This window comes from Tinamus guttatus, unplaced genomic scaffold, assembly GCF_059628265.1.
Source record: "Tinamus guttatus ecotype Peru unplaced genomic scaffold, ASM5962826v1 Tinamus_guttatus_pri_ptg001089l, whole genome shotgun sequence".
Taxonomy (NCBI): domain Eukaryota; kingdom Metazoa; phylum Chordata; class Aves; order Tinamiformes; family Tinamidae; genus Tinamus; species Tinamus guttatus.
In genome coordinates, this window is record NW_028289623.1 from 222566 (window position 1) to 232985 (window position 10420).

Genomic DNA, 10420 nt, shown 5'->3' on the forward strand with positions numbered 1-10420 from the left:
CACTGCCCTGGGAGTCCACAGTGTCTGGGAGGTGCAACCTGGGGACGGTGCTGCTCTGTCTCTCTGTCCTGCCTTGGCAGCAGTCACAGTGTTTCTCCTCGTTTCCCTGCCTCTCCTTTCTGCTCTTGTCCTGGCAGTCAGCTGGGGCTTCAGCTACAAATTCAGATACTCACCCTGAGGTCCTGCCATGGAGGTGTCTGAAGAGGGGCAATGTGCCCAGGGTGCTGAGCAGCGTCATTGGAGGGGCTGCCAAGGGGTTGACTCTCCCTTTAGGAGACCCTATGGCTGTCAGGACTTGTGACTGTCTCTTTTGTCCTGCTGGGGTTGTGAGCTGCCCTGCATAAGTGGACTCAGTGCACAGAGTGCTTGCCATGTCAGAAGCAGTGTCCTGTTCTCTCCATCACATATCCACCTTGAACTTAGAGGGAGAGCAGAGTTAAACGAGTGCTTTGAAACCAGCCTTCTATGATCTCAACAGAGTCCAGGGTTGTCCACTGGGAACAAGGCAGATGGACTCAACAGCACTCCACACTCTTCCCTAAGCAGCAGAGACCCCATTTCCATCTCCAGTCTGCTTAATGTTCACATTTGCAGGAATAGAGACATCTGTCTTTATCTGCATGCCAATAAAGCCATGCAAAGAACCTGACAAGGTATGGTGGCAGAATATAAAAATTTCGAAAATAAGTAACTCTAAAACAAAATGCTAAAACCCCCTGCTGCACCCCAAACTCCTTGGAAGTGTGTGTGAGCATATGAAAATACCCTTTATTTTAAAGGTCCTCTGTCATCAACTCTGAAAAGGAGAGATATCAAGAATCAGTCCTTTATACACATTGGCGTAGAGTAACTCAGGCTCTGGCTCCTGCCAGAACACTCAGGTGGAGCAGAGACTGAGGTGTTGACTGAAGGTAACAGTGTGAAGAAGAAACTACTGAGAGTTGGGACGGGGTCGGGAAGCATTTCTATGAAAAATGGAAAGTTTATTTCAGAGAAAATTGTTCTAAGCTAATATTGCCTTTCCTTCCCTACACAGTTTTCCTGAGCCCAGTAGAACAGATGTACAACAGCACTTCCCTCAATGAGTTCCTCCTCCTGCCATTCGCAGACACGCGGGAGCTGCAGCTCTTGCACTTCTCGCTCTTCCTGGGCATCTACCTGGCTGCCCTCCTGGCCAACGGCCTCATCATCACAACCGTAGCCTGTGACCACCACCTCCACACCCCCATGTACTTCTTCCTCCTCAACCTCTCCCTCCTCGACCTTGGCTTCATCTCCACGACTGTTCCCAAAGCCATGCACAATTCCCTGTGGAACAGCAGGGCAATTTCCTATTTGGAATGTGCTGCCCAGATATTTTTCTTTGTCTTCTTGTTTGGAGGAGAATTTTCTCTCCTAACAGTCATGGCCTATGACCGCTACGTTGCCATCTGCAGACCCCTGCAATACGGGACCCTCATGGACAGCAGAGCTTGTGTCAGAATGGCAGCAGCTGCCTGGGCCACTGGTTTTCTCAATGCTCTCCTGCAAACTGGGAACACATTTTCCCTGCCACTCTGCCAAGGCAACGTGGTGGAGCAGTTCTTCTGTGAAATCCCCCAGATCCTCAAGCTCTCCTGCTCAGACTCCTACCTCAGGGAACTTGGGTTTCTTGTTGTTAGTATCGCTTTAGGCTTTGGGTGTTTCATTTTCATTGTGGTGTCCTACGTGCAGATCTTCAGAGCTGTGCTGAGGATCCCGTCACAGCAGGGCCGGCACAAAGCCTTTTCCACGTGCCTCCCCCACCTGGCCGTGGTCTCCCTGTTTCTCAGCACTGCAGTGTTTGCCTACCTGAAACCCCTCTCCATCTCCTCCCGATTTCTGGATCTGGTGCTGGCTGTTCTGTACTCAGTGGTGATTCCAGCACTGAACCCCCTCATCTACAGCATGAGGAATAAGGAGCTCAAGGATGCCATTAGGAAAGTGATTTCATGGACATTTTTAAGCAGTGGTAACTTTTCCACATCTCTCCACAAACGACTCTTTCTGTTTCCCGTAACTGGATTGAACATTGTTTCTTCATGTTATTTTTATTATGGCTTTTACTAGTGATAATAATTGTTATCGTGTACAAGTACTTGTATTCATTCCCCTTCTTACAGTGTCTGCTCTGTCTCACCTGATGCTCCAAATTGTGTTGAATGCTGGACAAGGAGTGGCTCCCTAACAGAATCTCTGTAATAAAGCAATTTCTATCAGTACAGTGTGTGAAAGCTGGGCTTTTCCTCCAAAGGCCCAAGGACTTGCACCGGTCAAGGGCCTACTGCACAGGATTCTCCATGGGTTCAGCAACACAGTGCTCAGAATCATGTAATGATCTTTTAGAGACCAAGGGCTGGTTTGAGAATTCACCTGTCAGAGACAGGTGGAGTGGAGATGCTGAATGGTCATGGATTTACACATGCACAGCTCTCCTACATATTAAGGCACAGTGTCAGACGGCTGTTCTCATGGAGGGGAAGCTGTAGGTGTCAGGAGAGCACAGGGATCCTCCTGGGACAGCATATGCCTGGGATGGCCTGTGAGTAGAGCCTCATAAAAGGAGAGGTCCTCAAAGATGGAGTTTCTTAGAGGTAAAGCACTGGGTATTCGCAGGCAAAAGAGGACTCTGCAGTCTAAGGAGAGGCAGTGAGGAGTCAGCTGTCAGGAAGAAGGGAGAATGGAGAGCCCTCTGGGTCACCATCTATCAAATACCAGGGGCAGGATGTATAGGCACAACTGGACAAAGCGAGCACCCTTGGAAATGCTCTGTAGTCCAGGTGCCCTGGACTGTGCAGTCACCTGCAGTCCCCTGGAGGGATTAGAGGTCGTGATACCCATTCAGTTGGGTCTGACTCCTACCCCCGGTCACAGGGGCAGTGAGATGTCACCCTTAGACACTTTCTCTCCACCTCTCCACGCTTCGATATCCTTCCCAGCTCTGGATCTCTCTGTATTGGCCATTCGGTACTCAGTGGTGCTTCTAGCACTGAACCCCTTTGTCTACAGCATGAGGAACAAGGAGCTCAAGGAGGCACTGAGGAAACTTCCTCCATGGGTACAATGTCAGTGCCAAAACCTGTTCTGTGTGCAGTCACTTGTCATTCCCATGTACTTAGCATGATACATGTGCTCTTCATTTATTTCTTTCTGAATTTTTACTCTTACCTTCCTGATAAAATAATAATAAATAATTTTTTAAAATACAATAGAGCACTACAGCAGGAACAAAAGACTGACTAGGGAATATACAGGCCTGCTGCTAAATGGGCCAAGAGCCCTGGTGAGAGAGTACACAGAAAAGGCCACCTTTGCTGCAGGCTTTAGTGCTAAGAGTGACCCTCAGGAATCCTAGGCCCTGGAGACCATGGAGAAATGGAGAAAGGAAGACTTTCCCTTGCTGGAGGACGATCTGAGTAGGGCTCACTTCAGCAAACTGGACACCCACAAAACCATGGGCTCTGAGGGGACTCCCTTGCAATGTTCAGTGCCCACGTCTGACAAAGCTCCATGAACTGGAAGAAATCAAGTCGCTCCACTTAAACTGCTTGTACCTCTGGCCCTTGGCAAGCGACCTTCACACATCATAGAGTCTCTGAGCACCGCCTGATAGATGCAAAAAGGGGATCACATTGGAATGCTGCATTTATGGCACTGCATCTCGCACTGCTTTCACGCCTCCTGATGGTTAGCTTGCTTCCCTTTACCCCTTCTCTGTTTGTCACACTGCACCACTGCATGTGTCACGATCACATCTCCAAGTGCACAAGTGGCAATTTCTCCTCTGGTGTTATTCCTGTGTTTCACACCTCAGACAACTTCACCTGCCACCTGCATGGTCAAAGTGACAATTAGGAATAGCGGAAGCTGAGCACAAGGAAGGACCTTGCTCTACCTTCCTTGGTCTTGTTACAGGCATTGCCTGGTTCAGGCTGGGCTGCTTTTTCTTGGAGAGCAGCAAGAGAAGAGGCATCTTTCTCTTCTTTTAAAAGTCATCAGGCAATAATTTGCATCCTGCTTGTAACACACACTTGCTACTCAGGGCCATAAGGATAGGGGGCTTGGGGCATGCAAAGGAGCACGGTGAGAAAGAAGAGCACCGGCACAGCTCAGCACTGGAACTAAGCTCTTTTTCCCCTTGGAGGGTGGTCGGGAGGGGAGATTAGCGGGTGGTGTCACAGTCACCCACGGGATGGAAAGCCATGCTGTCACACACAGCATGTGGCCCTTCCTCTACAGTCCTGCACTCCTGCCTTTCACAGGATGGGGAGGTGTGTGCTGAGAGGGATTCTGGCTGAAAATGAGCCCCGGCAGGATGAAGAGGGTCACAGGGGAAGAGGACTGCTTCTTCCAGGGCTTGTCTGAACCTACAGCAGCTTGTGGATGTTACCAAACCACAGTTGAGCCATGAGACACTGAACAATCTTGGCCTGCAATCAGAACAAAACCACAAGGACTGGACCTGCTCTTTGTCCTCCCTGACCCTGGCAAAAGAAAAGACAGTTTTACTTGATGCCAATGCGCACTGCATTTTAAGTGAATAGGCTCTAAGGCAGGACCTGAGGTGACAAGATCCACACCTCCAGGCCATCTGCTGACTGCTATGCTGAGCTCAGAAATCAGGTTTGGACAAAAGAAAGGACAGAAAGCATGGAGCTCTGGAGAGTTGTCCTTCTTTCTTTACACCACAGGATCCAGGAAGGAGGAATTTGTGACCTGACTAAGAAACATCGCATGAAAACCAGGACACCCATTTACCAAATGAAGAGTACACTAACACTTGCCCGCTCGCTACCCTGGAGCAGGCAACTGCTGCCTGAGAGAACTCCAGGTACAACTTGTGTCCTTGGTACCTCTTCAGAGCTGGCTGGAAACACTTGTGACCCCTCCAACTGGTCTTGATTTGAAGGTGACCAACTGCAGGAAGCAGCACCAGACCAGAAGTACAGCTGCCTTCAGAAATACTGTGGCCTGCAAGGCTGAAAACCAGAGGCCAACCCTGCATCCTGAGAGCTACAATGGGCATCTGCAAAGAGCATGGTGTTTTGCCAATTGACTGGGGCAGATGGGGCGACAGAAAGAACCAGCCATCACTGGAAAGAATGGTCTTATTTCACTATTAATATTAAGGCAGTACAGAATGATAGATTTAACAAAATAAGCTTATTACACACTAGGTTTTAGCAACAGATAAAATAAGCAAGGTAATGCACCTAACCATTGCTATATGAGAAAGGGAATAGTGATTAAAAGATACATCACCAATTGCCTAAATATGTTACTTTCATACAGATCGACAGTCACTGGGGAGTCCCTCTTGTGGCGAGGATTTGGAGAACCCTCCCGGCAACTGGGAGGTCTTACATGGTGCATCCACCCGTGAGGCCTCCAAAATCGCGGCAAGAGTGTCCATCTTCTATAGAGCCAAATCAGCAAATCATGATAACTTGCATTTTGTTTGTGAGCAGTAACGTCTGATGTGGCATACTTTCTCTATCATGTGAGATGGGGATCTGGTCAGAGCCCAGGCCTTGGATGAGAGGGTTCCCTTCAACATCAAAAACAGCCGCACGAGAGCTTAAAAAAAGCTACAGTTTAATAAGCCTCTGTGCAAGCTGGCGTGACCAATGCTACAGGCGAGTGTTGTGCACTGCAAAGGCAGTGCCGTATTCATCTCTAAGTCAACCCCAACTCGGGCCTGTCGTTCAGGCCCTGACACTTCAGTTCCTCAGGTTCCAGTCTGTCGTGACACACAAGATTATATTCGTCCCCACATTGTGGGGCTGCCAAGAGATTTTCTTGGTAGTGTTGAGCAGCATGAAAAGAGGAAACAGGCCCAAAATACAGCTTGGGAAGCTCAGATTGGGCAATAGGATGAAGAAATATCACTTGAAGGGTAGAGCAGTGGTGCTACAGGGCACCCAGAGTGAGTCTGTCACCACCTATGGCTTAGTGTTTCAAGAAAGAGCCACAGAGGATGGAAAAGCTTTCAAGGAAGGGAAGGAGAACCTCTTGTGAGAACTTGCTGGGGAAGCAGATAGGGTGTCTATAGCCTGCAGGAACACAGGAACAGGTCTAGGATGACCTGTGGTAGAGATGGCCAAGGGCGCTGCCAAGGCCCCAGCAAAATGGAGGTCTTTAACCTCTTGAGTATGGCTGTTGTGTCTGTCACCGAGGCCTACCCTGAATCATCAGGACTTCTTTACCCCCTTTATCCTTCTGGGGGCCCTGGGAGGTGTCGTGTGTTTGTCCTGCACTCAGCATTGCACACCCTCACCCAAACACTGATGCCAGGGAAGACGTGGGCAACACATGGAGGAAAGGATCTCCCTTCCCAGGATTTCTCTGCCTGTGCTCCGCTATTTTCTTTGATAGAACACATCAAGGGTGCATTCAGCATCAAAGCCACACGAGTCTTTCTTCTACCTATCTATTACCATACAACCCTTATATACAGTTAGGACTTGGCTAATGGGGCAGACTACAGAGAGACAGAGCAAGCTTTAACCTCCCTAAAGGGCAAACCAGCTGCTGGGTCTCTGAGTCAACAGAGTACTGGGAGGAGTCACAATGTGTCCAGATAATGTCCTAAGGGGATGTTAGGAATTGCCAGTTTTAACAGAACATGTGGGAATCGGAGACTTAGGTAGGAGCACAGGAGACAGGGAGGGAACGTCCCAAGACCCCCAGCACGCAGAGCTGGGCTCACAGCATCACTGATGAGCTGCCACAGACTGAAAAAGCAACACAAAGAAGTCCTTCCTTTGGCAGTGACTTGGAAAGCCACATCTCTGACAGGGTTCCAGGGAGACGGGGTTTCTCTTCACTAAGATGGTCCCCAGGACTCTGCAGACCTGTGGATCCCAGGCTGTGGCAGTGGCTGCTCAGGGCTGGGGGCTGCCACAAGAGTCCTGCCTGAGGGTCCCACCTTGCTCAGGGGAAAATGTGGTAGCCAGAACTCCTGGGGCTGGGGCTTCCCCGAGCCCCAAGGCTCCCGTGGGGCAGCTCCAACCCTTGTGTGGGTGCTGGGGGCAGAAGGAGAGAATCCAGGGCAGGTTTCCCTGACACTGGCTGCCCCTCTTCTCCCCCACGCCGGGATGGGCAGTGCTGGCTGAGCCCAACACAGCAGCTCACACAGCCCCCCAGGCTCCCACACCAGCACCCCCAGCACCAGCAGCCCCGAGCTGGGCTCCCCTCCCTGCCCCGGCCCCGCACACACCCCAGGACAGCCAGGAGCCCCGCAGGGCCTCACAGCCAATGGCTGCGCTGGGCACGAGGAGGTCACTGCTGCCGCAGCCCCTGATAGGCCAGCTGCAGGGAGAGGGCGTGGCTGCTGCTTGGGAGGTCCCTGCTGCGGGCAGAGCTGATTGGGCAGCAGCAGGGCTGGCTCTGCCTGGTGACTGTGAGGTCACCGCTCCCGCAGCGCCTCATTGGGCAGCAGCCGGGCCCTGCGGGGCTCTGCGCTGCTGAGATCATCTCCGCGGAGCAGCTGCTGAGCCCGGGCTGGGCTCCTGGCGGGGAAGGGCTGGGGAGGCCATTGCTGCCCTGGAGGGCAGGGCCAGAGAGCTGGGCGGGACGGCGCTGTGACGTCATGTCTTTGTGAGTGCCTGATTGGCCGGCAGCAGGCAGGCAGGCGTGGGCGGTGGGTGGGGGGTCTCTGTGGTGAGAGGAGCTGAGAGGGCAGCAGTGGTTCCTGTGTGGGGAAGGGGTTTGAGGAAGTTGCTGTCTCTGAAGGCCACAGGCAGCAGCAGGGATGTGGTGAGGTTTGCACCTGTGAGGCCACCTCCATGTGAGGAGGTGGGTTTGGTTTTTAGGGAGAAGTCTCCTGCCTCTGTTGAAAGGTGCTGGAGGTGTAGAAGTGCATGGAAGGGATGGAGAGTTGGGCTTTCTGTCTCTTGGAGCACTTTGGGATGTCCTGTCTGATGCCATGTGTGGTGCTTAGCCGTGTGTGTCCTTTGTGCAGAGGCACGTGTAGGCTGCCAGCCCTCTGTTTAGGTACGGACGTCGTGGAGAGCTGCAGTGCAGGATGGCCCCAGTGTGTCCCCAGGGTCTTGGTGCTCAGAAGGGAGGAGGTGTCTGGAGAGAGCAGCGCTCTGCTCCCAGAGCCCAGCCTGCCATTACAGGGTCCCGCTAGGGGAGAACTGTTGGTTACTCTGTTCTCTCCTTGGAGCATCCTGGTGCAACCCAGGGATTCTCACAGTTTGATGGTTTCTGTCAGCTGATGTTCAGGCTTGCAGCTTCTGAAGGTCTTGATGATTAGCTGAGTCTTTGGCATCTGACTCACTCTGGTGGAGTAAGTTATCTTCTCCTTTAAAGATTTTCTGCTGAAACTGGACTCTCATTGCATCTGCCCAGGCCAGACCCAAAGCCACTGTGATCCCTCCTACAAATGGATAGTTAATCAAGGCCGTCAGAACCATTTCTCCACTTAGTGTCTACACAGACACCTGCAGATGTAAAGATGCCTCTTCACAAGAATTCAGGCCTCTCAGGGTGAGGGGTGTCTCTGAGATACCTGTTCTTGATCAGTGGTGGAGATAGTAGCTCCAAAGCCACATGTCTGTTTGGAAGGAGTCTCAGAATAACAGATTCCTTGACCCTGCTTTTAGGGAGCCCTCTGGAGATAAGGATCCAACACCCTGCTGAAGGCAGGTCCCAGTAGAGGAGGTATCTTTGGGCCTTTTCCAGTGAAATTTAGACCCCTGTGGGTCCTTGTGCCATAGCTTGGCCTCCCTCATGGATTTGTATATGGGAGAGTGCACCAGGAGGGCCACTGCCTCATTCTGCCCCTCTTTTTTGGCACAGTGGAGACCACGTCTGCTTACCAGATCTCATTTGGTCTCTCCAGTTCTGCAAAGGCACTAAGACGTGAGAGGAAGTCTAGCACAGGGACACCAAGATGGAGTGTGGAGCAGATAAAGAGATCCCCCTGGGAGAGCGAGGTTTGTTTAGCATACACCAGAGGATGACAAGGGGGATCTTCATGCTGTGCACAACTCCCTTGTGGAGGGCTCAGAGCAGCTGCATTTTCTTGGAGGGACACACTAATGGCATGCGAGGCAACAGTGAGAGAAAAAGAAATGGACAATGGGAAATGCTTCTTAGATGTTAAGAGCAAATCTTTTTTGTGTATGAGCATGATTGAATTCTGGCATAGGAATCCAGAGAGATTCTCAGATCTCTATCCTTGCAGAAAATCCAAAGTTCACTGGAAAAGGCCCCAAGATTCCTCCTCTACTGGGACCTGTCTTCAGCTGGGCATTGGGTCCCCCATTGCAGCCTCAGGGGATCTGCTGTTCTGAGACAGGCTTGTTGCTTTTAAAAGTCCTCAGCAAGATTTCTTGTTCTGTGGTGGGATAGAGGTGCTATATCAGAAAAGAAGAAACATGCCCTTGGCACGTGTCTTCCTTTCAGAGGGCTTGAGACAGGATGTTGGTTCCCGCTTAGCTCCAAAAGCATGGGCCAGTCTGGGTAGCAAGTGTGGGGAGGTTTTTCCAGACCCCATGGATTTTGCCAGCTTTACTTCGCCTGTCCATGAGGAAAGCCATTTCTCATCGTGGACCTTACTTAGTCCTTGGGCTTTTCCATGACACCTCCGAGTAGTATTTCTCCCCTGGGTATAGTTCCTGGCACTTGCCTGTCTTTGGAATCTGTAGAGCCCTGGCACCCTGCATCTCCCACACTTTTGACCCTGGGTGTCTCAAAACAGGCTCACACACTGCAGCACTGTTGTCACGGTTCCTGTATGGAATCCGTAAGGCATGTCTCAGGAGCTGCATTTCACCTTGTTCAGAGGTTGTTGAGATGACCATCTCCGCACACCCCTACTGCTGAAGCTTCCAACAGCCAACATTCCTCTTTCTGCAGTGTTTGCACAGTCCTGGTGGCAATCTTGCAGAAGGGAGACCCCATTGCCCCTGAAACTTGTCAGAGATGTGGCTTTTCAGACACTGAAAAGCCAAGCATGACTTCCTTCCTTCCTTTGGGTTGCTTATTCAGTCTCTAGCAACCTGTCTATGGCAGAAGGAGGCCCGCTCTGCACCCTGGGTCTCTCCCCTTTGTCTCCCCTGTCTGTTCTGTGTCTACTCAGTCTGCTCAATGCACTAGGGTCATGGGAAATATTGGTTTAGGGAGCTCCCTTGAAGCTATGGGAAGCTGTGGATCTCAAGGCCTGACTCCCCCTGTCATTCTCTGTTTACTCCGGGACCCAGCTGCTGGTTTGCACTTCAAGGAGTTTAAAGGTTGCTCTGTCTTTCAGGAAGGCTGTTCCTTGTAGCAAAGGAACCTCATTGTTGACATGCTGGACTTAGCCTACACTCAAAGAGCACAATTATTATTTTTTAAATTATTCCATGCTTTATTTCTGTTTCTTTGCAATTAAGAAAAACCCTGTGTTTGTTTG